Source organism: Macrobrachium nipponense, chromosome 5, assembly GCF_015104395.2.
Source record: "Macrobrachium nipponense isolate FS-2020 chromosome 5, ASM1510439v2, whole genome shotgun sequence".
Classification (NCBI taxonomy): Eukaryota; Metazoa; Arthropoda; class Malacostraca; order Decapoda; family Palaemonidae; genus Macrobrachium; species Macrobrachium nipponense.
In genome coordinates this window covers 136,011,358-136,037,041 of record NC_061107.1, presented here as the reverse complement: position 1 = coordinate 136,037,041, position 25,684 = coordinate 136,011,358, and the positions used below count along the sequence as shown (strand labels likewise).

General features: G+C 41.8%; 1 protein-coding gene and 1 non-coding gene across 5 annotated transcripts in view; one reads left to right on the top strand and one right to left on the bottom strand.

The window, feature by feature from the left end:
- LOC135215656 (protein artichoke-like) overlaps positions 1–25,684 on the top strand; it is a 389,065-nt gene that overhangs the window by 216,919 nt on the left and 146,462 nt on the right. The gene's annotated exons all lie outside the window — the stretch shown is intronic.
- Positions 1,456–1,553, bottom strand: LOC135215975 (small nucleolar RNA R41). Its single transcript, XR_010314777.1, has one exon. It is a non-coding gene; the product is annotated as a small nucleolar RNA R41 (small nucleolar RNA).

Genomic DNA, 25,684 nt, shown 5'->3' with positions numbered 1-25,684 from the left:
CATGCATAGTGGTCTGTGTTTTTAGATAATTTGTTAATTGGTGAACTGATGACACTGACGAGGATGTACAAGTGGCCGGTGACGACTTTGGGAGAGCCTGCAAGTGAAAACAAGAGAAACTGCATTTTAGCAGTAGCGAGGTATTAGAGCCAAGCAGATTGAATGGTGGATGCTGGCACGAATGGAGGATGACAAGAAATGGCTGAGTCGTATGTAGTGGATGCTGGCACGAATGGAGGATGAAAAGAAATGGCTGAGTCGTATGTAGTGGATGCTGGCACGAATGGAGGATGAAAAGAAATGGCTGAGTCGTATGTAGTGCCGGAAAAGAAGTAAATCAACGAAAATACCGATTAACCAATTTACGATTGCGTCAATTTACACTGGGTACAATTTTTTGTGTTTTTTTTTTTTGTGATATAATGAGTTATCCAGTATTGCGGAAGATTATTACTATTCGTTTCGAATTAGATCTCCCTCGATATTCAATCTTTTTCCATTTTTCGTCAGTCCCGTTTTTTGTCGACCTTGAAGGTTTCTCAGTACTGAAATTTTTATGACTAACCTCCAACTTTTCCAACGTTATTCAGGGTATTTTTCCGTTTGAAATGATCTCATGTATTCCATTCTTTCCCCAACCTACTCGGAATTAAATCTTAAAACTTTTATCGACTTAGATGTAAGAGAATTCCATTACCTTTGATTCAGATCAAATAAGGCTTTACCAAACTTGAAGATTTTCCTTTTCCCTCTGACAATCTCTTTGTCCTTTAAAAGGGAGGATTTTGAAAGCAGACAAATGGCTAATTGCTATCCTGCCTATTTATTTATGGAGTGGTAATCTTCTCGCTTATGAACATGATAGGAATTGATTAGAGTATTCGTCTCTGGAAATTTAGCCCTTTGCGAACCAAACGTTTTCCGTTTCAAACTCACTTTCTGATAAGATATAGTTCGTGGAGTACGAAAAGTATCAATTTACGCCTTGTAATGTCACACTATCTTATTTGCTCATTATACACATTACATAAAATGAGCCACTCATTCAATTACTCAAAATTATTTATTCCATTAGCCGTAATGTCATTATTATTATTTTTTTTATACTCTTCGTAACATTAAAAAGTGAAACTGCTTCGAAGAAACAATCGAGTTTTCTGTAGTACAGTGTATAATGCTTTGTGAAACTCTCAGCGACGGTACATGAAACTCAGCCGCGGTCCATGAATCCTTTAGCGACGGCCTTGTGGTGGCTTGTGTTGTTGGCACTTGTAGCGGTACCAGACGCACGATCATGGCTCACTTTACCTTAAATAAAATAAAAGCCTACTGAGGCTAGAGGGCTGCAATTTGTTATGTGTGATGATTGGAGGCTGGATAATCAACATACCAATTTGCAGCCCTCTAGCCGCAGTAGCTTTTCAAGATATAAGGGGGGGCAGAAACAGCGCAGCCGGACAGACAAAGCCACATCAATAGTTTTCTGTCCTTTAGAATGCACTAAAATTCCACACGGAATTTATGGACTTTTTTTTATATATTATTGTCTTCAGGATATTGTTTCCCTCAGAGATGATTAATTTGCCAACATTTGTTTGTCCTGTGTGACTCTTCATAAATATTCAAGAGGTGATTCAATGTAAATAACAACTAATTTCTACTTACATACTTCTGTAGGTAATTTTATTTACTGTTTAGATTGCCGCACTGTTTTATACAATTTTTATATACCTGCCCAGTCAGAAATGAATCAGCATTTCAATATTGTTACTCACTACTATACGTTTATCTTACGAATAATTTTGGACACAAAGTATTCTTGCCAACTTTCTACATGTGTTTAACTTTTCTGAAATGCAACCAGACAAGTAATAGGTGAGTATCTTCGGACGCCTTTCACTCTGCCTCTGTCTGTTGTTTCGTAAAAATCCCCGATTGTGTTATATGACCTTTTTCTGTGAGACCCACCATTACTTCACAGTATCTTGGTACATCTGTTGCAATGTCTCTTTGGCTCCCCAGATCATAACCCAATATTTTATCATCTTTTTCATGCATCGTTAAGGGCTCCGTTCGTCCCTCTTCGGACTTGTGCTTTTACGAGTCCTTTATGATGAATACACGGAAGCAGATTTTATGTACAGAGCTAAAATTGTCTCTCCATCAGGATGAATGTCACGGTTATGAGGTGGATTCAACGTCTTTACCCTCTCCCCCAGTTACACTATGCACTGCATGTTTAGTTTCCTGGTAGAGTGTAAACAATAAGAATATATGCACGCAAATATAGCTTACATTTGCATATGAACAATATTTACGGAATATTATGAATAAAGCCATCGACATATTAAGGAGAAAGGATTTTTCCTCCCCAAACGAAAGGACAAAGGCACGATATCTGCCTGACGCCTGTCTGTCTGTCCTGTCCTGTCTGTCTGTCTTCTGCCTGGGGGGGACCGGGCCTGTCCTGGTCCTTTGTTTTTTTCTTGTCTGTCTGTCTGTCTGTCTGTCTATAAATCTCTCTGTCTCTCTCCTTCCTCAGCCGGCGGCCGCTTCATTTCCTCAAACAAACGACCCCAGATGGTGTGAGAGGAGGCAGTTGACCCTCATTTACGTCGGACAGAAGAGGTGATTACGATTCTTTACGAAAGTCATTAGTTAGCTTAAAGGATTATTATCTACCATTTGCATAAGTTTCCATCATGTTAGCAGATTAGGCCACATTACCTTGAGGTGTGAACAAAGGAAAAGAGAACGGCGGAGGAAGATGCTGCTGCTTTTAGGTCGATAATAGACTTTCTTTTTTAATTTGAAAATTCTAAAATGGTCCAAGACGCTGTTAATCAGATCCTAGCAGTGGTGGTTACGAAGACAGTGCAGGCTAGATTTATCAAGTGAAGAAAATCATAAAAGTTAGGACCAGATAGATGTAATTAAGCATGGTTATTGATAGTATGGTTAAAAAAAGTTAATTCTGAGGGTTTAATTCCTCTGAGGAACAGGAGGTTTGGAGAAATTGCTCGTCTTGTAGGGTTCGATATGACCACTGAGCGTGTCTGCGTATTTTATTCGTGACCCTGACAGGTAGAGAGAGAGAGAGAGAGAGAGAGAGAGAGAGAGAGAGCACTTTGTCCAGGCTGTTAAGGATATCCCGCTATCGAGTGAGAACATCGGCTGCAGCTAAATTTTCTCTTGCAAACCAATATTTTCGGCAGCGAACAGCTCCGAGAGATTTAGCGCCGTACCCAGGTCATCACATTCTGTGCTGCTCGAAGCTTTCAGAATAAAGAGCTCTGTGAAACTGTAAAGGGATACGTGAAGAACAAAAAGAGGATGTCGAGATAAAGGAAAATTGCGTAAAAGAATGCATTCACACCGCAGGAAAAATCAGAATCTCTTTTTATCATCGAGTTGTTATATGGAATGAAAAATGAGGTAAAGTGTAATTTAAAGATCGTTTCAAGTAATTGCTGATGGCTCACACTGTAGCACTAAATAACTCTAATTTTCATTAAAATGAAAAAAAGAAATATTCAAAATTTGAATACTAATATATATTTCTTTCACAAAATCAGGGTAACTACGTCATGAAGTATCGTTTTAACAATGGCGTTAAAGTGAAAATCAAATAAAGGTACGCATATAACATTTTACATTCGGCTTTTATTAAATATCAATTCATCTTACTGAACCCAAGTTAAATCTGTATTATTCAGCTAAGAGGAAAACGCGACCTGTTGGAGGGTTGCAAAAGAACAAACCATTACCGACTTGTAACGTGATGCAGTAGCCGTCTTTTCAGGGAATTCTTGATTAAAAGGCTCAGGGATCCAATATCAGGATCCGAGTTTGCGAAAGTTGCAAACTTCTGGGCAATAGCCGATCGAGAGAACTGATAATTAAGTTTGTTACGTTATGCTGTATATAAGTTTACATGTTGCATTTTGCAATATATACACTTTTTCCATTTATGCACACACACACACAAACACACACACATAATATATATGGGGATATATATAGAGATATATATAGATATATATATATATGTATATATATATATAATCACGCACACGCAAACACACACACACACACACACACACATATATGTATATATATATATATATATATATATATATATATATATATATATATATACATACATACATACTACATACATATATATGTACGTATGTGCATATATGCTTAATATATATAAGTGCTGCCGAAGAAGAGAGAATACAGGTAAGTGTCGAAATAGAATGCTTTCTTAAAATGCATGGACTGAGAAGGGATGGAAGTGAAGGGTGATAATGAATAGCTACGAAGATATTCCCATAAAAGTTGGTAATATGTGTGCAAGGATGGATGAGAGTGCGTCTAGTAGGTGGTTTGGTCCGTAGGAGAGAATGAATGCTCTTGGATTGCTGAAATTTGTCATTTTTGAGGTGAACGAAGAGGAAGACTAAGAAGGAGTTGATTCAATAGATTGGGTGAATGGTTTGAATCGAAGGGATGTAGTATCTGCATAGAAGGTTCACTTTTATTCTATACGGATATGGAGAAGGTGACCAATACGCTTGATATATATACTACATATATCATGTTCATTTGTAATATATATATATATATAGATATATATAAATATATATTATATATATATAGATATTATATATAATTATATATATATATATGTGTGTGTGTGTGTGTGTACACGTGCATACTTCCATACCACAATGGATATACAATCGCTCGCAGGAAGGGTTAAAGGAAAATTCGGAGATACAAAGCTTTCGTCTAAAATTTAGACGAAAGCTCGGGTTGTTTCCAATTTCCCTTTATGTATATATTAATTTACATATGTATATTATATACACCCACAAGTTAATGCAATTATGTATTTATGTACAGAAACGTAGATTTTTATAATAATTCTTAAATTCTTCAGTCTAAATGCTCATTTTTATCTAAAGCACAACAATTTTGTTTAGTACCTCTATAGCTTTTTTGTCAGTGTTTTAATGCAAAGCTATAAAAGGACACTCACGACACCAATTAATCCATAACTGCACAATCAATGTTGCAATCCATTTTGCACGGCGGCTTCGATCTCTAAGTGCTTGTAAGTGCACGCATGATACATTCCATAAGTACACAGTATATAACTTTCTCCATATATATATACATATATATATTATATAATATATATGTATATATGTTTTGATATATATATACATACATATATAATACTAATTATATATATATATATATATGTATATTATGTATGTATATATATATACATACATATATATTATATATATTATATATATATTATATATTAATATATGATATATAATATATAATATATATAATTATAGTATATATATATATAAACTCACACATTTATAGAAAATTCATACGGATATACTCCCGTGTACAGGAATATTTCAGTTCGTAGTTTTTAGCACCAATAAATTTTCCGTGAGCTGGTTAATGTTAATTCCGTCATTTTCTCAGACTATAAAAGAAAAATTTTAATATGCAAAAGAAAAATTTGTTTTCAGAACGAATATCGAAAGGTAATTTTTGGGAAAATTTAAAACAAGTAACATGAACAAAGAGTGAACACAGTTTTCAAATATCTCTAATATTTCTATCGGAGCTTTTAATTTTAGTGTAGTATTTCAATTGATAAATTTTTCCACCAATTCTTCCACGCTAACTAAAATTTCATGAACGTGAATTTTAACATTCACGGAAGCACAGGAAGGGAAAAAAATGAAGATGAATTTTGTAGACGCTAACATGAATGAAACTATAAAAGGTTACAGCAAAGAGCATAATTCCTTTGGTCAGTTTCATTTAACGTTATCACGTCGTGAGGCCACGATGGAAATGAGAAACATTAAAGTGATTATGACTCCAACAAGGGATGAAAAAATATCAAGAAAAATACGTGTAACAGTGTACGACCCAAAGAAGTTTTGGCCGTGAATTTGAAAACTGGGCTCAACATTTGGTCAGAATTCCTTACTTAAAGTTAAAAGAATCATCTTTATTACCATTTTTTATTTGAATACATGAGAACTGGGACGCTTCAGCTCTCCGGTATTAAGTATAGATGCTATAGTAGATTCACATCAACCGTGCATTTGATGTCTAGGCCAGTCCCTTACGGCGCCTCCTGATAGGCTGTTGATAAACCAGTCACAGGGTTGGAAACTCAGTCTCTCGAGAGAGTTCACATGGGTAGGATGTATGTTCCACCTCTCCTGAGGGATACTCTTTTAAAAGTATCCCTCAGGAGAGGTGGAACATACATTCTGCCCATGTGAACTCTCTCGAGAGACTGAGAGTTTTCAGCCCTGTGATGGGCTTATCAACAGCTAATCAGGAGCGTCGTAAGGGACTGGCCTAGACATCAAATGCACGGTTGATGTGAATCTACTATAGTATCTGTGAGTAATTATAATGACAGTATCTGAATTATAGCAAAAGAGGGGAAAAATGTTTAGCGAAATAAAATTAAACAAAGTAAAGGGGATGTCTCGGATTTTAATTAGAAGCCAAAAATGTTGACATGTAACCTTTCAAATAAACTATATGAAGAGTAGGATAGAAAACTGTTCTTTCCCCAATTACTGTAATCAGGAAAAGCTAGTGAAAAGAAGAAAGCTAAGTCAGTCCGCTTACCATATTGGGAGGTTTTTAATCAGGTTTGGAATTTGCGATTAGCAGATCGTTTAAAAGGAATTCCAAGCATAAATAATTTGTGTCAATCAATTATTTTCACACACGCATGAGAATATTTTTACGGATATAAATTTGCTCTTTGATTACTCTGTAAACTACTGTATATTCGACCTGAGCCGTTGGAAAGTCTAAGAATGCTTTATGTATTCAATACAATGCAGCCAACTTTCCCCCTAATTATATCAACAAACGACGCCCGTTTAAGGTCGTGCACGATACACAGCCATAATGAATTTTTTTTTTTTAAGTACAACCGTTTTCCTAAAAACCTGTGAGAAATTCTAATTTTCTCTTTGAGTGGGCGGGCAGGTTTATAAACAAGACAAAATGCTGCAGAGAGAGAGAGAGAGAGAGAGAGAGAGAGAGAGAGAGAGAGAGAGAGAGAGAGAGAGTGGGAGAGAGAGACTAAACCAATTCTTTACACTAGACGGTTTCACCGGCCGGCAGGAAAGTAAATAAACGTGGCCGTAAAAGCGCGGATACACCGAGGTAGAAAAGAGCGCTTAAACAACTACCTGCATAAAAAATGCAGACTTTCCCCTACACAATGATAGATGACAACATTTAAAAGGCCTCGCTTTTTATCCGCTGCCTTTAGGCACAACTGGAGCCTAAGGTTAGGGCGAACACTACAGAGAGGGCGGGAGGAAGGGAGACGTAACGTCCTCTATATAGGATGACAGATCAATCAATAGAAAGATGGAAATAAAGTACTGCCGCAAGACGCATTGGCCATGAATAAGACACGGTAGCGAAATAGAGAGAGAGAGAGAGAGAGAGAGAGAGAGAGAGAGAGAGAGAGAGAGAGAGAGCCGCAGTAGAAGAATGAGAAATGGCTGGGTAATAATTACGTTGGCGCAAACTGAGGTTGATTTTGATGGATTTTTGCAGAAAATGACGTTGGATGTCTTAGAGAGAGAGAGAGAGAGAGAGAGAGAGAGAGAGAGAGCCATTTCTTTTTTCTTTCATCCTACTGATCGATAGCACGATAATGTCACTTTGCTCTCTCTCTCTCTCTCTCTCTCTCTCTCTCTCTCTCTCTCTCTCTCAGAAGATTACTTTGTGGTTAAATGAATTGAATTATGATTTAAATGAGAGGGCAGATAGCATTTTCTTCTTCAAATTCTAGTTACTGAGAGAGAGAGAGAGAGAGAGAGAGAGAGAGAGAGAGATCTTTATGTTGTAGCTTATATGAAGACTCCCCACTTTAAGTGGGCGTGGCCATTGTCAGCAGAGCATGAAAATTCAGGGTCAACACTGATTTTCCTTTCATTTATATACAAAGCTCGGTTTTATGCATGCTGGTTCGACATATTTTTTAAGCAAATGCAAAATATGAGTTATTGCATTTCGGATGCAGTTTTGCTGGAGTTCACTGGAGAATGAGTCTGGCTTCTCTGAATATTCATGTTTTTGCAAGCAAAAGAATTTCGTGGAATTATGCGTATCGAGCATAAAGCTAGCGATAAACCAGCAAAATCTCTAGTAGTCTGTTGATATGTTGTGTGTGTGTGTGAGATGTGTGTGTTTGTGTTGGTGTACATGTGTTGCGATTACATATAACATTGTCGATATCGGTGTGTGATTCAAGAATTTATACTTCATCACGACTTTTCAGCTATGTATACTATTCATTTTGTCGGCAAACATTATAAATCAGTCAGTTCCTTTATTCACACTTAATTAATTATATCAGTAGCTTATTCTACGTGAGACTACTACTTCTTTCCTCAGGAGAACTTCTGTCAGCCGTTTGTACAGCCTCTCACTGAAGCGTTCTTCGATCTTTACGAAAATCTTCGACAGTGAGGAAATTCGCAATGACTATGAAACATGTTTATTTTACAAACTCAACCAATCTGAAATGCCATTAAGTTACATAGCAAACTTCGTGAGAATATCCTAATGGGAGTATATGAAACTGAAGCAGTCAGTTACGTAACAGATATCTTCAGGTTCCCTGCCATGTTTTCCTGTGCTAAATAACAGTTTCTTCAAAATAACAGATATTCTCCCTTAACCTCTCAACACGCCACCCGAAAATGAGTTGAGGATCCAGGCCAATTGGTACGATAGAAGACTTGCAAATGTCTAGGGAATTCAATCATCACATTTCATAACGCGGTTGAATGTCCCTTCAGCGCCAGTGTTACCATTCAAAAGTTTTTCGATTTTCTGGTCTAATTTTGACATGCTGATCGAACTACCTGAATGAATGACAATAAGTATTGTACTAATGGGTTTATGGATTTAAGGCCTTTATTATTTTGTGGCAGAATATGATGGATTATGCTGGTATGCTGACAAAAGTATATGCTTGCAATCGCCACCACACGTGATGTATAATATGCAGACGTCCCATAGAGAAAAATGAATCGGTGGATTTATTGTCTTTAGTTTTTTAATAGCCTTTCTTGAAGTTTTCATTTTGAAGATGTTTTAAAAGACAACAGGCGAAACCTGTCAGGATTCATAACATGAAAAGGTTCATAACTAGGGTGTCATTTTCATTTTATCATGTATTACATATACTTACGAATGTATATGCATTTTTTTAAAGCATCGTTATACTTTCAGGTGATAATAAAAATTATCATAAGTCGTGCAGTATGTTTTCTAAGATCAGATAAACGTACATTTGACTGAATATTTATTTTCAACGGCTACAAAGTTCGTGAATAACGGGAAAAGTTTTCGCTTAGTTTCCGCTGATTCTAGGTAAGTTTACGACTTAATGAGAATGTGAACACCCGCCTGATTATTTTACAAAAGGCTCATTAAAAGTACGACAGGCAATTGTTAAAGATGAGAGAATATTACATGTGTAAGTATCCAACTAACAGAAAAGCATTATGTGTCTGTTTAGAAATGTAATTACGTGCATAACTGAATTAAAATAAAAGAAAGTGGGGGGCGAAATTGTAAGCTTTTATCAAGACCGCTGCTTGTTTCCATGCAAGTGATGGGAAAAGTTAAGAAAGAAATAGAGACTATACTGTAGATTAGATATGAGAGAGAGAGAGAGAGAGAGAGAGAGAGAGAGAGACTGCGCATGTCAATGTCACACTTTCATAGGGTTAATTTGAACTCTCGTTTTATCTTTATTTTGTGATGAACATGTGAGGAGGCTTTCATGGTGAAAGAGAATGTGTTGTGAAGATTAACGAGGTAAGTAATCAGAAGCGAAAGAACAAAGACCAGTTTTTAAATGGCGGGTAATTTTGCAAATGATCTCATGGAGAATGTAACAGGAGAGTGCGTGACTGAAACACATTCACTTTTATTAAAATCAAATAGGTTTTATGAAGCTGCTGGAGCAGAATAAAACGGTTCAATAATCAAAAGAGGTAGTTTGTACAAGTGCTAGCAAGCTAACGTTTGCTATTTTTAGTGGTCTGTAAAAGAAAACTATTTAGATGGATTTATCTGTCCATCCTCAGACCTTAAAAATTACTGAGGCTAGAGGGCTGTAAATTGGCATATTGATCATCCACCCACCAATCATCAAACATACCAATTAGCAGCTCCTAGCCTCAGTAGTTTTTTAGTTTATTTAAGGTTAAATTTAGCCATGAACGTGCGTCTGGCAACCCTGAAAGTTCAGTGGCATCATCTGAGAGTTTCAGGGTCGTGGCTGGTTCCTCGGGAAGTGATTCTGAAGGATACTGAAGGCCTGACAAGGTGGGTGACACATGAAGGGTCATCACAGGAAAGATGGGAGAAAAGCCTCAGCTGGAAATGTTTTCATCACAAAAGGAAAACACCAGGAAAGAGGTCAGTAAGGTTTCGACGTGTAAGGCAGGAAGGGAGAGGCAAATGGCGTGATTCACGAGCGCAAGAAAAGGTGCTTGGTGCTACTAATTGGGTTTCTGCATGCATGAATCAAGCTGACCTTGGAACATATTGCACTAGTATTTTTATTTCTTTCTTTGCTGAAGTTTCAAAGGGACTTGCTTCTTTCAGGAGATATTAGTGCACAGTGAAATGATTCCATTCTTTTCTAAGCTGGGCTATCAGGAATGAAGGTCATGGATTTGAGTTATTTTGACAGCGATTTTCACGATCGAAAATACACTTCTGAACGCGTTCTTCGATCGACTTTCCATCGCATTTATAGAGAATGACGAGGAATACCCCCGCCTATTCGGTGCTTTCCATGCCGACACACCTGTCTAAGCCGTATCGCAATTTGGCATGAGCGATCATATACGAACTCAAACAGGCGAAGGAGAAGGTAAACATGACGGCGCGGGGGTTCCATTTTCTTCCCGTCTCTTGTCACTCTCGGCAGAGCCATTTCTTTTCATGTTCTGCCTTTTAGTCTGTGACTCGTCCTCCTCCTCCTCCTCCTCCTCCTCCTCCCTTTCCCTTTCATCTTCTTCCCCGTGTTTACCTCCGGAGGAATAGGCTGTGGTGTCTGCGATGCCAGTAAGCACCGATGGAGGAGGAATTAAAGGAGAGAGAAGAGAGAGAGAGAGAGAGAGAGAAGCGGAGAAAAAATCGTGTGGAATATCGCCGGGTGTTCTAACTCAGGAAATTAATAGATGAGTATCGAGCTGAGCCAATTGCGATTGTCTGTCTATTTGAGCTGTGCGATAAACGCCCGGACCCTTTTTGCATTTGTGACAGTCCCATTTTAAGATCACATTTTTGCAAGTATGTAATAATAATAATAATAATAATAATAATAATAATAATAATAATAATAATAATAAAAGATGGAGAACCAACGTAAGCATGGTGTGGATTGACTATAAGAAAGCCTTCGATTTGATACCACGCACGTGGCTAATAGAATGGGGCAGAGGAAAACACCATTAGCTCCCTGAGAAATACAATGCGTAGTAGCCATGATTCCCGACAAAAGTACTGCAAAAGATGGATGCTGGATAACAACTCAAGAAGGGAGGCAACCGAATTAACCATCTGCAGTTCATGGGCGACATCAAGCTGTATGGTAAGCGCATCAAGGAAATGGATACCCTAATCCAGACTGTAAGGATTGTATATGGGGACATTAGTATGAATTTGGAATAGAAAATATGCCTTGGTCAACATAAAAAAAGGCAAAGTGACAGGGACTGAAGGGATATAGTTACCAGATGGGAAGAGCATCAAATACATTGATGAGACAGGATACAAATACCTGGGAATAATAGAAAGAGAGGATATAAAAGACAAAGAGATGAAGGACACGTTCTGGAAAGAATATATTGAAAGACTTGAGGCGACACTCAAGTCAAAACTCAACACCGGAAATATGATGAAAGCCATAAAGACATGGGCAGTGCCAGTAATCAGATACAGCGTAGGAGTAGTGGAGGGGACGAAGGCTGAATTCGGCATCACAGACCAGAAAATTAGGAAACACATGACAGTACACAAAGTATTACACCTAAGAGCAAAAACAGACGGACTATACATAACACGAAAGGAAGGAGGGAAGAAGGCTACTAAGTACTAAGCATAGAGGACTGCGTCAACATCGAGAGCAGAGCATTACGGCAATATCTGAAAACCAGCGAAGACGGCGAAGAAATGTATTGGAAGAAGGACCGATAAAAGTAGACGAAGACCCTGAATTATAGAGATAGGAGAGTGACAAAAAGAACGGAGGAATGGCACAACGAACCAATGCACGGACAGCACGTGAGACAGACCAAAGAACTGGCTAGCGATGAAACATGGCAATGGATACAAAGAGGAGAACTCAAAAAGTAAACGGAAGGAATGCTAGCAGTGGCACAAGATCAGGCCCTAGAACCAGATATATCCAAAGAACAATAGATGGTAATAACATCTCACCCATATGCAGGAAGTGCAATATTGAAAATGAGACCATAAACCACATAGCAAGCGAATGTCCGGCACTTGCACAGAACCAATACAAAAGGAGGCTTTACTCAGTAGCAAAAGCCCCCCACTGGATCCTGTGCAAGAACCAACCAGAGGGGCGGATAGAAAAGGATCAGGCGAAAATACTTGGGACTATGGTATCAGAACAGATAGAGTGGTACGTGCCATTAGACCAGACGCGATGTTGATTGACAAAATCAAGAAGAAAATGTCACTCATTGATGTTGCAATACCATGGGACACCAGGGTAGATGAGAAATGAAGAGAAAAAAATTGATAAGTATCAAGACCTGAAAATAGAAATAAGAAGGATATGGGATATGCCAGTGGAAGTTGTACCCATAATCATAGGAACATTAGGGGCGAGATCAAGATTCCAGAAAAGGAACATGGAAAAACTAGATGCCGAAGTAGCTCGAAGACTCTTGCAGAAGAGCGTGCTCCTTGAAACAGCACACATAATAAGAAAAGTGATGCAACCTGGAACCCCACACCATAAAAACCACTTAGTCGAATTGGATGATTGTGATAGAAATTATTATTATTATTATTATTATTATTATTATTATTATTAATTTATTTTTTTTGTCTATCACAGTCCTCCCATTCGACTGGGTGGTATTTATAGTGTGGGGTTCCGGGTTGCATCCTGCCTCCTTAGGAGTCCATCACTTTTCTTACTATGTGCGCCGTTTCTAGGATCACACTCTTCTACATGCCTGGAGCTACTTCAGCCTCTAGTTTTTCCAGATTCCTTTTCAGAGATCTTAGGATCGTACCTAGTGTTCCTATGATTATGGGTACAATTTCCACTGGCATATCCCATATCCTTTTTCTTCTTCTTCTTCTTCTTCTTCTTCTTCTTCTTCTTCTTCTTATTATTATTATTATTATTATTATTATTATTATTATTATTATTATTATTATTATTATCATTTAGGAAGCAGACCCTCTTTCAAGCATACTTTATTAAAAGTAATGGCTACTTCAGCAGCATTACACTTGTAGAGATTCTTCTCTATTTTCCGAATAGCGGCTTTTTCCGTGCTACTTAGACAGGCTAGTAGAGCGCCTATAGAGGTCATGATCAAATACAGAGTCTAAATTGGTGTATATATTTGAATTTTACAGATAAACTATGATACCATAGTTATCAAAGTCATTAACGATATATATATATGTCTCTCTCTCTCTCTCTCTCTCTCTTTCTTGAAGCAAGCGAGCTTTCGTCTGGAGCTGCCAGACATCCTCGGGCTGGAAGCTGAGGGCCGGCTGATCTTGAAGCGGTGTCCGTCCTCGTTTATATTGGAGTTGACAGCAGGGGGTCTGCCCCATGCTGATATACTATTGGTCTGGTCGGGTGGTAGGTCTTCGTTTTCATTGGTGGCTTGAACCGGGTCTCAAGCCACTTTCCACGCGTTGATGGTTGCGATGCTGTAAGTCCTGCAGCCGCCTAGACCTCCTTAGCGGCGCGGTTACGTCGATGGGCGTTTCGCTACGCTGCGGGACGTCACGGCTAACTTGATTATGGTTGGCTGCAGGAGTATCTCGTTCGGGGGCGTTGTCTTCCGTGGAGTTGTCGTGCTCGGTGGTGTCATTGTTGGTGGCAGGTCTTCTCATACTCGTAGGGAGGAGAAATTCTTCCTGCGTCGTATTTAGAGTAGGTTTCACTTGCTGGATGAGAAGCGCCTCCAGCAGGTGTAACCGACGGGCATCAGGGGCCTTCCCGATGATCTTCGTGTTTTGGATGATCACATCCCGGGAGATGGACTCTTGATGTTTGGTGCGTGCGTGATTCTTGATAGCCCCCTCTTGGGCGTGGCAGGAGAGTCTCTTCGACAGGCGCATGGTAGTCATACCAACGTAGGCGCCGCTACAACCGCGGACTGGGCATGTATATTGGTACACCACATGCGTCTGCTTCAGGGGTCTCGTACCTGTGGAGAGGGTTATTTTTCATAATAAGGTCGTGCGTCCTCCGATTCTGGTAGTAGATAATTAGGTCGATATTTTTGGTGTCGTCGGTCGGGGATACATTTTCAGAAATGATTTTCTTAACTGAGTCCTCTTCTTCACGGTACTGAGAACTCATGAAGGCTTTATAATACAGCTTGATATTATCCTGGGGACGGGGTTGCGGGCTCTCACTACCGTACCATTTCTCCAGGGCTGTACGGACTTCTCTGCTTATTGATTTATTTGAATACCCGTTATTTACGAGTACTTGGGAGGCGCGGTCGAGTTCCTTATGAGTGTCCTGCCAGGTCGAGCAGTGGGAGAGGGCTCTCCTGACGAAGGCTGTAATGTATTGAGAAACACTACTCTCTCATTCTACTATGTTGAACCTTCTGGGAGTTGTTGTTGGAATCTCCCGCCATCCACGAACTGGGAAGCCAGCATAAGCATGGGTCTCCTTACTTGTAATTGATATACCATAATAAAGTACGTGAATGACCACCCTGTCTTCTTAGGACCTGAGTACTAAAGGACGAGAATGCAACAGTGGCGACGAGGAAGAACCCAGTGTACGAAGAGGTATGTCACAAATTGAATGGAGAGTTAGTGTACCAACAGACAGCCCGGCGTATCTAGCCTAGCATACCAGTTTAGGCCTGGCCAACGTCCAGACTCCAGTATTCGAGTAGCCTGAATTCAGCTGTATTTGTTGGGGACTACCGAAGTTCCATACCCTGTCAGGAAGGATGGCAGCAGCAAGGAGACCGACAATTCCCGAGTTTAACCCAGATAAGTTGGAATTATCTTGTTGGCTGGATCTATTTTCCATGAATTGTGAAGTAAATGAAGTAACAGAGGCGACAGCAAAAAGGGCTTTGTTGCTTTCTTCAGTTGGAGTAGAGACATTTTCCACGACCTGTAAGTTAACAGCACCGCAAATGCCGTCTGCAGTTCCATTTGATGACCTAGTAAATCAACTAAAGTCGCATTTTATAACAAAACCAAGTTATCATAGAGCATTGTGTGATTTCCTACAGAGGAAGAAGAAAAGTAGTGAGTCCGTGAAGGAATATTATGCAGAACTAAAATTGTTAGCTCAACAGTGTGAATTTAATAGTGATTTTGACCGAAGGTTGAAGGAACAATTATTGGTTGGTATTGATAATGAAGTATATTTTAAGGTTTTATTAGCTGATCCTTTTGAGTTTAAATCAATCTCCTCTCGTGAATTACTTGCCAAGGTTACCAATTTAGAAACTGCTTATGTTACTGAATGTAGTCCTACTTCAAGTTCTTTTATAGATATAGGCCTGCAGGTACTGTTAACAAGGTTAGGCATAAGGTAATTAGGCCTAGGCCTACAATTCTAGTGCAGACTCTAAAGGGAGAGGTAAAAGTGATTATTGTAAAGTTCAAAGTAAATGCATTCATTGTGGGCGCGATAACCATTTAGCTAATAATTGTAGATTTAAGAATGCTAAATGTTATTCCTGTGGCAAGGAAGGCCAATGTTTAGAGTACAGTGTGTCCCAATAAAAAGGCTAGAAAATAATCTAGGAATGTTAATACAGTGCATGATGTAGAGGAGTCTACTAGTAAGCATATTCCTGTTAATGAAAGTTTCCATGATTCTTATGATTTATTGAAACTTTTTGATGTTAATGTGAATTCTATTGATTTTGTCGATGATTATGAGGAACCATATAGAGAAATTTTAAGGTTAAATGGGTTTCCCCTAGAGTTTAAGAATTAGACACTGGCAGTGGGTGCATCCATATTTCACGGCATGATGCTAATTAAATTGAATTTAACCCCATTACCAACAAGGAAACGCTTAGCAATATATGATAAAGCTGAAATGCAAGTGTACGGTGAAATAAATTTTGACGTTTCTTTTAAAGGCCAAATGGTCCAGGGACAAAAGTTTTTTGTTGTAGATAATGATTTAAATTTAGCAGGCAGGTCTTTGATGAAGAAATTGAAATACCAGTGGGTACAAATTGATAATGTGTGTGATGATAAATTTAAAGGTCCTCTTATTACCCCAAGTAGTGCATCTAGGCCTAAGCTTGATTGTGTAAAAATGTTCAATGAGTATCAGGTGGTGGAAGGATCACCCATTACAAATTATGAATGTCAATTAATGTTAAAAGAAAATGCTGTGCCAATAGTATTTTTAAAGCTAGATCTGTTCCTTATCATTATAAATGTAAAATTTGAGAATAGTTTGAAAGAACTAGAAAGTAAAAATATAGTGAGCAAGGTCGAGCATGCTGGAGATTGGGCCATATACCTATTGTTCCTGTAATGAAGCCTAATGGTGAAATAAGGATTTGTGTAGATTTTAAGTATCTCAATACCCAAACCAGTGTTAATACCTTCCCATTACCGAGATTGGATGATATTTTGGCAAATGTAGGTTCTTGTCAGTATATTTCGAAATTGGATTTGAAAAATGCATATTTACAGGTATCTGTGAGTGAAAATTCTCAACAATATTTGATTATGAATACTCATTTGGGATTATATAAGTTTCATAGATTGCCTTTTGGGTTGTCGTCAGCACCAGGTATATTTCAGAGGTTTATCTCTGAATTATTGGCAAATATTGAGGGTGTTCATGTATTTTTAGATGACATATTGATTGTCGGAGCTACCAAGGAGGAACATGACAAGAGTTTATGTAAGGTTTTATCAATTTTGCAACAGAGAAATGTTAAATTGAATAAAGATAAATGTATTATTGGTTCTAGGGAAGTACCTTATTTAGGATACATTTTAAGTTGTGATGGAATTAAACCTGACCCAAAGAAAATAGAGGCAATTTTGGAAGCTCCAACCCCTCACTCTGTTCAATCTTTAAAGTCATTTTTGGGGCTATGTACTTATTACAATAGGTTTGTACCTCAGTTCAGCTCTATTTTATGTCCTTTATATAATTTAACCCAAAAGAATGTGGAGTTTCATTGGGCAGCAGTTCATGAAGAAGCTTTTCAGAGTATTAAGGAAGCTTTGGGAAGAGCTGATTTGTTCCGATACGTAATACAAACCCTCGGTCCTTTAACAATAGGAAGGTAACTAGCGGCAGCTGGGACGGTCGTAAGCTTCGAACAAGGGGAGAACGGTAGTTAACTGCTTGTCCGATCGTGCGCGCGCCCGCGCGCCCGAGAGGTGAAGAATCACTTTTGCTTTCGGCCGCGGGTGTGAAGGACGTGTTCGTCATCGCGCTCTGCCCGTTTCATCGTCGTATGCTTTGTTTATATTGTGTTTTCTACTAATGGTTTGTTTGATCTTGAAAATGAAACTGTAAGTACACTGTTTTCATTTTGTTTCATTACTTAATTATGAATCAACATGGAGCTATCGCCGTAGAGGCGGCGATTTCCGCTCTTTTCATGAAATTGAATTTAATTATGTCTCGGTGCCGAGGGCGGGCGCACTCGCGCCGAGTCATGTATTTTGGGCGAAAGTGTGTAATTGAAAGATGTAAGTACTCTTTTTCATTATATTTTTTGCCCTGTGGCGTTCGTTGCCGAGAGCTTGATTGCGCTCGGCACGAGCCTCTTATTTTGTATGAATAGAATGCAATGAAAGTGGATTCGCAATGCAGTTTTCTTTTCATTTTCATTTATTAATTGCATCAAATTTAATTTTGGATCAATTTCCGCTCTTACCCGGGAATTAATCCTTACGATTTATTGCTGTGAAAGTGAAATCGCAAGTGCAGTATGTTCATTTTCATTTTATAATTATGATAGGCATCATATTATTATGGATCAAGTTTCCGCTCTTACCCGGGAATTGATCTTTCCCCTTTAAGTTCTATGAACGTGAATCGCAAGTGCAAGTATTTCTGTTTCATTTTCATATTACTTTTCACTGCTGTGCGGGGGTAGGGGAAGCGAAGGTCTGCCAGGAAGTCGTCGGAAAGCTCTCCGCGACTCCCTTGGTATACGATTCTTCGTCTTCTTTCCTGCCCCCCCGCTCAGCTTCCTCGTATTTTGTATTTGGGGTCTTCCTTCCGTTCTGGGGTGGGGCAATGTCTCCCCCCCGTGCGTGAGGGAACCCCTCTTACTAATCTGTCTGTGCTACCGCAGGTGCTACATCCGTGGGAGACGACCTTGGACAGGTATGGGCCACTGCGGCTGCAGGGCGTGCCTAGCATCCACGATCTGCTGCAGCGTCTAGCGAGGTCTGGGGCGGTGACCTTGGAGGCGTCTCGCACTACAAGTACCTTCACGGCCCTTATGCCTGCTTCCCCCTCTGTCTCCTCCCATGCTGTGTCGGTGACGCCGTCTGCCGCTTCTAGCCGGTCGCCCGCCGTACCGAGGAGGGGTATGCCGCCGCCGCCTGTGTTTTCTTCGTGTTGCCTGCCCCAGACTTCCGCTGTTCCAGCAGCTCGCCCTGGACCGGCCGCCAGTACCAGCTTCCCGCTGGCTGCCATGATGATTCTACGAGGCGATGGCTGGGCCTGCCGTACCTGTCGCTGATGTGGTTCCCGCTACTGGCTTGGCTGTCCCTTCTGTGTTTACTGCTGCCGCTGTTCCTGCCGCTCCTGAGCTGGTTGCTGTTCCTGTCGCTCCTGGTTCCTGCGCCTGTCCATGCTGGTCCTGCCCATGGTGTGTCTTTCCCCAGTCCCAGGTCCTTCCGGACAGGTGCGGTCGGGCCGTGTTGCTTCGGCAATAGGCCCGACTCCGGCCTGGATGGAGGACCTGACGACTGTCCTGCGTGAGCTGACGAAGAAGAGGAAGGTGTCATCTTCGTCTTCGTCTGCTGCTGCCTCTTCCCCTTCGACTTCTAAGGCCCATAAGCCGAAGAAGAAGAAGGCTGCCTCTCCCCCCTAAGAAGTCTCCTTCGGGAACTTCTAAGGGCCCGTCCCACCTCGGTGGGACGGGGGGTCCTTCTGCTGGTCCTCCTGCTCCTTCGGGAGCGGAGCCCGTCTCCCCTTCCGTAAGGAAGAGATAGCGGGGACCAGAGGAGTATCGGTTAGCTCTGGTACTTCCTCGCCTGGTGCTAGCGGCGATGCCGCTACGCCAGGTCCGGTCTCGGTCTCTCGTTCGCGGGAGATCCCGAGTGTAAAACGCTCTCCCTCGGGAGACCGTGGCAGCCAAAGTTTCGGCGCCAGAGTTCGCTCGGCGCCAAGACCACGGCACGGAGCAGAAGGCTGGCGAGAACCGCTCAGGTGACTCTCGCCAGGCCAGCGGCCGCTCTCGCAGCGACCAGCTGGTAACCCGGGGTTTTCCCCTAAGAAGACTCCTTCGGGAACTCGAAGGGCTCGTCACACTCCGGCTGTGACGGGGGGTTCTTCTGCTGGTCCTCCTGTTCCTTCGGGAACGGGGCCCGTCTCCCCTTCTGAGAAGAAGAAGAAGACGGGGACCAAGGGTGTGCTGGTTACCGCTGGTACACCCTCGCCTGGTCTTGGCAGCTCTGCTGCTAAGCCAGGTACCGGCTCGGTTTCTCGTCCGCGAGAAGTTCCGAGTGTACGGTCTCCTTCGGGTGACCGTGCAGCCAAAGTTAAGACGCCTGAGTTCGCTCAGCGTCATGACCGAGGCACGGAGCAGAAGACTGTCGAGAGCCGCTCAGGTGACTCTCGCCAGGCCAGCGGCCGCTCTCGCAGCGACCAGCCGGTACCTCTCGGGTGACGTGACGGTCTGTGACCGGCCACGGGTTGAGGCTGGGAAGAGGTCCCCCAGGTCCCCTCGACCGACGGTACCAGCCTCGGCTGGTACCAGCGGTTTGACGTGCCGCGAGGACACTCACCGGTCTCACCGCGAAAGTGAGCTCTGCAGGTCACCTGACCGCCGCTCCCACAGGGACCGGGCGGATACGATGACCAGCAGCAGCTCGTCTGACGCCAGGGAGGGAACCCGGGGTCCGACGTACTCAGTCGAGCCGCTCGCCACAGGTGAGCGGCACGGCCAGGCCTGCAGATCGATCCCCACCGCGGGTTGGTGGATCGCCTGCAGCCCCCCACCACGTACGCTGGCGGTAAAAACTGCCAGCGAGCGGGGGGGGGAGCGTCAGGTCTGTCTCTCCACTACCTTCAACTTCCTCGGGCACCACCGGGAAAGGTACACCGCGGAATAAGAGTACCACGGTGGAAGAGCGAGTTACTAGGATGAGTGATCGTGAGAGGCCTGCGCCGCTCACGATCCCGTCACGACGCCGCATGTGCCACGTATGGTCTTAGGACCAACCAGGACGTACGCGCAAGTGATTGGAGGCAACCGTCAGGGGGGGGGAGGGGGTAGCGTCAGTTCTGTCTCTCCGATACCTTCAACTTCCTCGGCATACGCCAGGAAGAGCGAGGTATATAGGAGTGATCGTGAGAGATGCGCCGCTCACGATCCCGTCACGACGCTGCACGTGCCAGGTATGGTCTTAGGACCAGCCAGGACGTACGCGCAAGTGATTGGAGGCAACCGTCAGGGATCTGTTGCTGTCCTTCTTCTGAAGGAGGAGGGTCTTGGGAGCTGCTCTTGTTGGAGGGACTGGATGGTCCTACTCCTCAAGACGCTGTAACTTCCGAGATTCAGAGTAACTTTGCCCAGGTTATTGCACTGATTCGTCAGCACAACGACCTGGGGGAAGGATCGCCGCTCCCACCAGCAGAGCCCATGTCTCTGCTCGAGTCGTTTTGGGGCCCGAGAGGGAACCCAAACCGACGGTGGGTTTGCCGCGATCGGAGCTTGCCGATTCTGTCTTGAACCAGAGTCTCTCGTCTCCGGACAAGAAGGCTCTCTCAGTTCTGGCCGGTCGATCAAGCTACTTCCACCTCCTCTACTGCGACAGCGGCGTTTCTACGTGTCTTCGGACACCGTATTTAAATACTCCTTCGGTCCTTCTGAGAGGTTTCGACCTCGACGAGGACTGGAATGAGTCGGAGGACGGTATCGGCTCTCTCCTGTCAGGTGTCGATCAGCCCCACCCAGACGACGTTCACAGTGGCGGCAGACCCTTACCTACAGTGGAGTTCGTAACCCTCCTCGGGGGAAAAACGTTTTCTCCTGACGATACGTTTTCCCAGACTCTTGAGAGGCCATCGCCGCAAGGCGATGGCTGCTCCTACTCTTCTCCAACTGCTAGTTCCACTGGGAAGGCGAGCGAGTATCCAATTCCTCCCCATTCCCTCTCTCCTTACGGCTACGAGGGAAAGGGGAGGGATCCTACAGAGATTTCTCTGTAGGATTCCACGTTGGGGACTGCGCTACCGGGGGGACCTTCGGGTCCTACCTGACGTAAGCCCCGGTCGTTGAGGAGGGATCCTGCCCCATTCTCGATTTCTACGGGAATCGAGAGGACCACCAGCCGATATCGTTTGACGAATTCGGTGGGGGTTTCGCAGACTGCTTAGAATTCTACGTAATTTCTAGCGCATTCAGAGTGTTAGAGTTTCTTACGATCTCCAAACACTTAGGCGAGACCACGGTCCAAAGTGAGCGAGACGAGAATCCCCGATATGTTACACGATAATCGGGAACCTCGCCTATGCTCGAATTCCTGGAATTTCTAGCATTAGGAAGAAGACTGCTGCTGAAAGAAGACCATCTCACAATAGGCGACCAACCTGGAATAGAGAAGAACGGACGGGAATACAGGCGGTCCCCGGGTTACGACGGTTCCGGCTTACGACGTTCCGAGGTTACGACGCTTTTTCTTAAATATTCAATGGAAAAATCCGTCCTGGGTTACGACGCTTGTTCCGAGGTTACGACGCTGACGCTTCCGACGCTCCGAGTTAACGACGCTTTTAAAAAACGCATACTATGATAAAAATCCTTTATAGTTTAGCACAGTATATTAATAAAAATAAGTTTCTGGTTAGATTACAACAAAAATTTTGAGATTATGATGATTTTCGACACTTTTATGTTGTATTTTTCTATGTTTTTTAGTGACGCCTCATATGCGGAACTAGTTTCCGAGCGAATGAATACATACTAGTTTACATATAACAGTCCAAAAGCGCAAATAATGAAAAAATCATTGCTTGTTTCCAGTAATAATACAAAACGAAGTTTCTGGTTAGATTACAACGCAAATTCCAAGTATCCAAAGAGAGACATTATCCAGTAATTTGATCAGAGAGAGAGAGAGAGAGAGAGAGAGAGAGAGAGAGAGAGAGAGAGAGAGAGAGAGAGGCGTCTTCCGACGCTCCGAGTTAACGACGCTTTTAAAAAACGCATACTATGATAAAAATCCTTTATAGTTTAGCACAGTATATTAATAAAAATAAGTTTCTGGTTAGATTACAACAAAAATTTTGAGATTATGATGATTTTCGACACTTTTTATGTTGTATTTTTCTATGTTTTTAGTGACGCCTCATATGCGGAACTAGTTTCCGACCGAATGAATACATACTAGTTACATATAACAGTCCCAAAGCGCAAATAATGAAAAAATCATTGCTTGTTTTTCAGAATAATAACTAAGTCAAAGCGCAAGGGTAATGTTAGCATTACAACGCAAATTCCAAGTATCCAAAGAGAGACATATCCAGTAATTTGATCAGATGAGAGAGAGAGAGAGAGAGAGAACGGAGAGACGAGAGAGAGAGAGAGAGAGAGAGGCGTCTTCCGACGCCTCCGAGTTAAGACAGAGAAGTGTTCGTTTATTCGTTTCAAACGGCCTCTGATCATGCCAGTAAATGTTTTGTTGATACTAATAATATAAGCCTATTTAAAGATACGTTTACTTTAATTAGTCTATATGATACGTAAATAGTAATCAACTGTTCTTGTAGCCCTCAATATTTGGCAAAATCGAAGTATCCAAAGAGAGACATTATCCAGTACGTAATTTGATCAGAGAGAGAGAGAGAGACGAAGAGAGAGATTTTTGAGAGAGAGAGAGAGAGAGAGAGAGAGAGAGAGAGAGACGCTTTGGCAACAATGGTCTCGGGGTTTTTATAGCTTCCTTCTGCTTGATGATCGTGGATATTGTAGAAGGATTTCGACCATACTCGTTTGCCAAATCGACGATACGAACGCCACGTTCATGCTTTGCTATAATTTCATGTTTTGCTTCCATCGAAATCAGGGTTCTTGGGTTTTTTTCTTATCACCTGCTTTGTCTTTAGCTTTGAGACCCCATGGTTAATTAATAAAAATAGACAAAATAACACGAAAAATAGGCGCAAATACAACGAACTAAACAACGACGTGTTAACATGCAGCACCAACAAAAACAAACAGACTGACGCCATTTATCGGTCGCCTATACAACTAACCACTCATCGCAAAATCGTATCTCAAATATTTCGTTGTATATCAAAGCTTGTATTTTCGCAAATTTTCTGTTATATCTCAACATTCGTATATTAGGCAATCGTATGTCAAGTTTCCAATGTAATTTGATCAGAGAGAGAGAGAGAGAGAGAGAGAGAGAGACGCTTTGGCAACAATGGTCTCGGGGATTGACGTAACGTTTATTTTCTGAACAGATAGGACAGAGAAGTGTTCGTTTCATTAAACGGCCTCTGACTCATGGCAGGAAATGTTTTGTTGATACTAATATATAAGCCTATTTAAAGATACATTTACTTTAATTAGTCTATATGATACGTAAATAGTAATCAGCTGTTCTTGTAGCCCTCAAGATTTTGCAAAATCACTCCAGGTTGTACATAAAACTTCAAGAATGTAGTGTCACCAGAGGATTACAATAGTTTTTACCTTCAAGAACCAGCATTCTTTTATGAAAATAACTCCAGGTTGTACATAAAACTACAGGAAACGACATGTAGTGTAACCAAAGGATTACAAGTAAGGTTTTTATAACTTTTTATTAGTTTAAGACATATTTCCAAGCGTCGTTCCGGCTTACGACGATTTTCGGCTTACGACGCGTCTCAAGAACGGAACCCCCGTCGTAACCCGGGGACTGCCTGTATCCAGTTTGGCTTGAACTATCGTCTTAGTATTCTGTTCACCATTGAAGCTTTCCTTCGAGGAAGACTTCTTCCCTCTCTTTGATAGAGACCGAAGGTGGTCGATCTCCAATCCTTATTTTGTTTTCTTGAAGGAAAGAATTTAGGATGGAGATCGTTGTTCAGAATCCTACAAATATACTACGTATATTAACCTCGCGACATGATTCTGCTAAGCAGTTGAATGGTCGAGGGTAGGCGCATATCCTGGTTATTCTACGGATTGCGACTTAGACGAAAAGTATTCTAATTGAACTGCAACTCGGGTTGCCTGCACCTCCCAGGAGTTTCCAGTTTCAATTTATATACTTATGGTGTTGTCACACAACACCATTTAAGCTTTTATATTTACCGAAATTCGTTTCGCATAAATATAATTGCTCGAGCATATCTTTTTATGCTCGGTGGTTCTAGCCGAACGCATTCCTTCGTGGAAAGGATTACTTGGCAACTCAGGATGACGAGTCAGCGACAGCTACTGCGTATTGAATTGCCCGAGGCATTTCAGTACCAGCTGCCGCTTTGAGATGGACGGTTGGTTATGTCTTTCTCACCTGCTTTTGATTGAATACCAACCGTATCTCTGCCCAACAATCACGGACTTAAGTCTCTGATTAACGGGGATTCTCGCATACATGAATGACCATCTACTGCTGTGACGCTAGTATTCATCGTCTTCGGTATTGCGAGAATTTTAAACAGAGATATTCTATTCGACTCTCATCTTTCTGTTTACCGTACGGTAACAGAATTCTGTAATAGTCTCTTGCTGCATCGTATCTCGATAATGCGAATGATTTTTTGCGGAATCTGAGTTTGTCCTCAAAATATCTTGTATTCGGAGGTGTGCAATTGTTCATTGTTGTTCACCCCGGATTAGCAGATGTATTGAAAGACATCGCCTACTCCCACACCTGCCAGCTCTACTTCCAAACGTTCAGCCCATGAGAAGCAGTTCTTCAGGCGGCTCTCCCTGTGTTTCATTACTGAAGAACGCCCGCTTTCACTGCACACCGGACAGCAATGAAATGGCGGTTAGCGTTTTCAGTCATTTGTAAGCACAGTTTTAGAATCTTGAGATTCTTCTCTCGATTCAGCTGGAAGACGTAGGTTGCATTCATTGCCTACCTTCGTCTTCAACGTCACATAGTGTTGTTTCTCCTTAAGCTGAGATTCAACGTCTATGAG